Below are 6,589 nucleotides of genomic sequence, written 5' to 3'. Positions count from 1 at the left end.
TACTACTGAGGATGCTTCTCCAACTACAATTCAAATGCCATGGGTGCTTGATACTTAAGCTAGGCTTTACTTAGTTCATTCATCGTTACTAAGGGAATCCTAGTAAGTTTCTTTTTCTTGGCTTATCATTATGCTTAAACTCAATAGGTAATCTCACCTGACCTAGGGTTATAATACAAGCATCAAAGGGTCTGATAGGGTCTGGATGGATGATGAATGTGCATCACCAAAGATGAGGCATGTCAAAAGCTTTACCACCAACTATCATGGCACTATCATTGTCGAGGACTCACTTTTGGGCCAACCAAAATCGATGAGATCACGGGAGGCCATCTTTTGCCTTCTCACCCAAAGCCTGATGGGTGGGGAGTTAGAGGGGGTGATAAAGCATGACACCTAGGCAGGCATGCCTTCGGCCTAATGGCTTGGGGTGCAACTTACATTCAAAGACGCGATGGTTCATGAGATTTTGCAATTCACACCAAGTATCACATTTCGCTATGTTTTTCATTGATACGAGAGCCAAGATATCATTTGCCGAGAGTCATTTTGGTTTTTTACCATAAAAAGAGTCATGGCAACACTTATGAATGCACCATAAATGGGATGGTCATGGCACGTATTGGTTCCTTTGCACGATTCATGCCGAGGGTTCATTATTCAGTCATGGAAAATGATATCGATCATTTCACCTACCTAAAAGGCAAAACAAATTAACCATCATACACGTCTAGGGCTAAAAGGGACTTCGAGCACAGAAGTAGCCTCACCCCTTTGATGTTTCATTAATGTATTCACAAGTTGTTCATTAAATAGGTTTCAACAATGATCCTTCTTTAGGGTCACTTATAGAAACCTTATTACGACTTTTCCTTCCTCTAAATGATAAGGTTTAGTGGACTTTTTGTGTTGTTACAAGCAGTAAATTGTCCACATCATTATGATCCAAACACTTTATCAGACCATTCAATCAGTAGAAGTGACAAGCAGTGTGTACAAAAGGCAGGGACTTAGTCAACACAAGCTAATGACTCACACTTGCTTGGAATTCCTCGTTGAAGATCAACAATTGTAATGATCTATCCCCATCATGATAAAATTTTAAAGATTACCTAGGCCTGTCTGCTAAGGCTATAGACTAGTTGAATACATTAGTGTAGCATACTTGCGGCCTAGAACATCTAAGGGCGTAACAGACTTGTTATTGCCTCAAACTTCCTTGGCCTAAGTGGTCATAGTCCCTCTAAGAAGCTAGCCATGAAAGATCACCTTTGCATAGCTAGTTAGCAGGCTAAGGTCTTGTTCATTAACAGAATTAACTAGACAAATCACTCCACCAACTAAGAATGGCCATGCACCACCACCCATAGATTCAAGAAAGAGCTCTCAATTAGTTAATACTTATTATGTCTAGACCTAGTAAGTTTCCTTATGTTGAGTCAAATTAAGCTACATGCTCCACTGTTGGTGGTGCCCTTTAGTTAATTCTTTTAAGTTTCAACCTTGGGACCATACCCTCAAAACCTAAAGACTTTGATTTCTCATAAGGTGCTAGTGGAGTCCTAAAAATAACATCCTTCGATCCCTGGTCAGCATCATTTATGGTAAAGACTAGAATGGCATCTAATCATCTTCAAGCCCCTAACATTCGTTCTTAATTAATGAAAACATCCTTGGCAAATGCTTTCATAGTTATTCATCTTTCATAAATCAAATAATTCCACCTCTAACTATGAAAAATGAATGCTCTCAATTGTCCATGTTAATCATTACTCTGATCCTGAGAGCCAACATAATAGGACCTAAATGCTATAATGTTATCCCATGCTAATGTATAAAAGTGTAGGCTTGCTTTAAGCACTCTAATTTCTTCAAAGGAACAACGTTAGAGGAATGACTTGGCTAGTCAAGGCCATGAGGGCATCATTTGTAGTAGGGACAAGTAGATTGATGTTCACCATGAGATGTAACAATGACCCAACCTTAGTTCCAACTAAGAACTTTTTTCCTGCAACAACTTAAATATATGCTATTGGAGCTAGAATTACTATGCTTGTTGGCATAAGACTTGCCCTCATATGGATCTTTGTTAAGGGATTTAGATTGTACTCATTTCAATTACATGAGTCATAGAGCCTAGTATTGTTATTTATTGTCACTACCTCCCCATGTTAGGATTGGGTAATTTGTGCACCTATTACCTTCCTCGAATGTGGTAGCTATTTCTTAAGCTCCTTTTATAGAATCGAACCCTAATTTTCCATCACCATCACCACCATAGTAGGCCATTATCCTACCATCAAAAGTTGATAGGGCAAAAATTTGAATGATGCATTGCTAGCAGAAAGGCCATGCGATTTGTTGAGTTATCATGATTATCAGAGCAATGGGTAAAGCCCTCATCGACCTTTTATCTAATAAATGCATCCCTCTAAAAGTTAGGGTTTGTTGCATATATTAGCTCTAGAATTACTATGGTTATTCAAGTAATAGATCCATCAAACAAACTATAATTGATTTATTGAGCCATTCATAGCTACACAACCTAAATTAGTTCATACTTAGACATGCATGGCTTAATCTTTGAGACAAGCATATGACTACTATCAGGATCAACCAAGCCACATTCCTTTAGGACGTTGGCACCATATGGGCCTTAACGCACTGACTAAGTGGTAGAGAGAGCCAACATGAAGCATAAGCGTCAAGTGTGTCAAGCACGTAAAATGCATAGCATCAGATGAACAAGGGTTGAGAGCCCACACCTACGAAACATTTTACATTCAAAAGCATAATTGAACACCAATGCACCAATGTGGCCATGGAGGTTTGAGTGGCATACTTCGAACACAGGGCACGATTAAGGTCTGACTCATAGCCCCTAAAGACACAAGATGGATAAGGGATGGCAAGGCATCTAGTTTTTATCGATTTAGGTACATAGCATAGGATCTTTATTGCATCCCCAGGGTATGATAACCACATGGGAGAGATTAAAGAGGATGACAGGTCGATAGTTTGATGCAATGAGCATGGAACCTGTTAACATGTATAACCATAGCACCACTCATATGCCCATTATGTACAATTGGTAGCATCCATGCACACTGATCCATAACCTACCCAATCAATTACTCGATGAGTGAGTAGAGGAAATGATGTACAAGGCCATGCCTAACCACATAGCATGGGAAAATACAAAGAAAGGCCATGAGATTTACCCCTACCATCCAACAGACAACAATGGCATGACACCATTAATACTTGGTCTGGCTGGGACCGCACATGCAAACTCCTCTGTCACCTCCACAAGGGATGTTACTCGATTCAATTACTTGTTCTTAGGGTCTTGGGTAGCCTCAACTACATGCAAGGGCTTGGTTAGGCCAAGGCATTTTTTTAGTTAACAAGAAGGGATGGTGAGACTACCAAATACCTGAGAGACTTGGCCAGACCAAGCCTATGACCTTAGCTTCTACTTGCCCTACACTAGGGAATTATTGTAAGATTTAGAGACTTGGTTTGGGGTCTAGTATCAGCCATAGGCATAAGCTTAAGCTTGGCACAGCCGAGCCTTTTTTTTTGCATGCACACTAATCAATCGAGGCAATAACCACTTGTGAGTCACCAAAGTAACCAATCACTGGACAATGCTACCAAAATGCAGGCAAGGCTTGGATTTTACTTCGAAGCCATTGTTGTTGATGTATGCAATGATAGGTCCATCACGCACACCTACTCTCTTTATGAGGGGAACAAACACCCTCTAAAAAGCTTGAGAGATTTGACAAATATGCTAGCGGTAGACATTAAAGTGTCTAAAATAGGGACATTTTTTCAAATAGACATATTCAAGACCAAGGGTCTGTAGATGCTAATGGTGGTCGAGGTAATTACTCACATCAAGGGCTATCTTCTATCAATGCTGATCGAATCATGTGCTTGCACTAGATTCAAATTATGCCAATGCTAGTCAAGGCACTTGCTAGCATCAAGGGCCAGTATGTGCCGATGGACATCGAGAAGTGCTCATACTAAAGACCAGCTTATGCCAATGATAGTTGAAGTATGTGCCTGCACCATGCCCTAGCATATGTCATTAATGGTCACAGCCTTGGTTGAAGTTTGATTTTAGGCCATGGTGCACATGATAGGTTTTGCCATGTGCTGGTGCCATATTTTTTTGCCTACAGCACCAGTACCTGAAAACCTAGATAGTGGCATTAGGGGTTCCGATGATTGGAACTGCGGGGTTAGGGGGTGCACGCACATGATGTGTGATAAGTACTGGTCTCTAGCCCTTATATTAGCCCCTAATCCCCCAAGAAATCTCAACAACTCACACCCCCTTAAAGAGGGTAAGAGCTTTTACAAGTTCACAACCAGTAGCCAATCAAATGTCTAAAATGGGGATGCTTTTTTCAAATGGTAACAAAATCTTCTACATTTTTATTTTTTGGCTAAATTTTTTTATGGATGCCAACAAAAATACGAGGATCATGTATACAAAATTTGGGGCCAAAACTCCTAAAAAATTTTCAAAAAAATCTAAATTATGAAAAATTTTAAAAATTATGAAAAATGGAAAATGAGTCATCTTGCTAGCAAACTTCACATGAAGGCTCAAAGGACCATTATATGAATTTTCAAGCCATAAAAATGGCATTGGAATGAAAAAAATATGAAGATGTGCCTGAACCCACCTACTGCCTAGTCATAGTGTGCATGGTATATGGCCTAACATTTGCTAATGGTATTCAAGGGAGCTACCTACACAAAGGCCAACATATGCCAATAGTGGTTGAAGCATGTACTAAGATAAATAGGCCAACAAATCCCAATGTTGGTTAAGGTAGGTGCATGCATCAAAGGTCATTTAATGTCGTTGCTGGTCAAGGCATGTGCATGTGTCATAGTCCACAAGCTAGTCTAAGCTCAAAGGTTCTCTTTGAGTCAAGGAACAATTCCAGTTTTAGTGGGACAGGATCTAATAGCTAGGGGGACCAGGCCTTAAGGCCTACTGGAGGCCCAGGTCATAAGGAAATAGCATATAATAGTGGTATAGGTAGTGATCAAGACTTTAGAGGCTCAGGCACAGTGTTTAAGTTTGACAAAATTGAGCTAAGCCTAAGTGCGGGTACTAGTGAGTAATGTGCGTGCACACAATCAGACCCAAGCTTAGACACTGATGATTGAAGTGTGAGAGCATAGTCAAACCCAAGTTTAGGCACTTCTAAACATAGTCATGGAAAGATCAGATTCAAGGGGTTCTAGAAAGCCTATTACTACAGTATAATCTTTACAAGCTGAAATTATGTTGAACACTTAAGTTTTGTAGGCTTACTTAGGCACACAAAGTCAATTCCCTATCTAAGGCCACACGAAGTTTAGCTTATGGTTAGAGGTTGTGACACATGCACCAAGTGCCATTAGGTGTCAATGGCACTTAAGGGGTAGACAACTGGCTTGGAAAGGATAAAAAAGTGATGGGAAGGTCATGGTATACATGCTGCACCAAGTGCTGACATCTAGCAATGGTGTTCGAGGCAACAACCCCCAAAGGGTAGCATATATTGATGGTGGTCAACATATGTGCTGAGCCCAAGGGCTAAAATTCTTGATGGTGGTCAAGGCATGTGCATGTGTCATGGTTTGTAAGCTAGTCTAAGCCCAAATGTTCTCTCTGAGTCAATAAGCAATTCTAGTTTTAGTGAAACAAGGTTTGATAGTAAGGGGGATCGGGTCTTAAGGCATACTAGAGGCCCAGGTCATGGAGAACTAACCCAAAGTAGTGGTATGGTGTCACAGGCTAAGCTTTCACTTAATGAGCAACAGACCGTGTGGCACTTGGATTGACACTTTCACATAAGTTAGCTTAGTTTGATATCTTAACTAGTGTGGCAACCTAATAATACACCGATTATTCACTCCTTTTAAAGAGCTTAAGAGAATTTATAGCTATGCTACCTAAAACCATTACAATGTTTAAAATGGGGACACTTTTTCCTAGCACATGAGATCTATCATCCCCTTTGGCACCTCTACTCAATCATGGCCCTATATATGGGTGGCTAATGACATCCTATGCCCAATCATGGCCCTATACAAGGTTAGCTCATGACATATTCCCCCACCTATTCTGTCAATGCCTTCATTGACTTGTTCACCTGAAATTCTTCAATCCTCAGTTACAAAGCTCAGAGGTTATGGTATCTCTTCTAACTAGTTGTTTTTGGTCCTAAGCCCTTTCACTTCACTAAATATTTATGAAGTATTCTTTGAGATACTTGGGATACCCTGTTAGCTAAAATCTTTTCAATTTGATGTTTTGATAGTGGTTTCATGGTAATGGTAGCCCTAATTGATTCACCGTGACTTGCATCTATGGGGTTTACATGTTAGGGCTTTAAGTTGCTCACATGGAACACTAGATACACCTTCACCCATTTTGGTGGGTTAATTTTGTTAGAGGCATTTCCCACTTTGGAAAGAATCTTAAATGGACCATCATATTTATGCACCAACCTATGATCCTATTTCCTTAGGAACTTGGTTTTGTTAGAGCAATAGTTTGACAAGAACAAGATCA

General features: G+C 40.1%; 1 non-coding gene and 1 pseudogene across 1 annotated transcript; both read right to left on the bottom strand.

The window, feature by feature from the left end:
- Positions 1-390: 390 nt before the first annotated feature.
- On the bottom strand, positions 391-546 carry LOC149512407 (5.8S ribosomal RNA). Its single transcript, XR_016332219.1, has one exon. It is a non-coding gene; the product is annotated as a 5.8S ribosomal RNA (ribosomal RNA).
- A 277-nt stretch (positions 547-823) lies between these two features.
- On the bottom strand, positions 824-2,623 carry LOC149512406 (18S ribosomal RNA; annotated as a pseudogene).
- Between the last annotated feature and the right edge of the window lie 3,966 nt (positions 2,624-6,589).

The sequence above is a fragment of the Durio zibethinus genome, chromosome 22, assembly GCF_047325235.1.
Source record: "Durio zibethinus cultivar Kanyao isolate XHJ-2024 chromosome 22, ASM4732523v1, whole genome shotgun sequence".
Classification (NCBI taxonomy): domain Eukaryota; kingdom Viridiplantae; phylum Streptophyta; class Magnoliopsida; order Malvales; family Malvaceae; genus Durio; species Durio zibethinus.
Note: the sequence above shows the minus strand (reverse complement) of the source record. Positions and strands in the feature narration are given on the sequence as shown.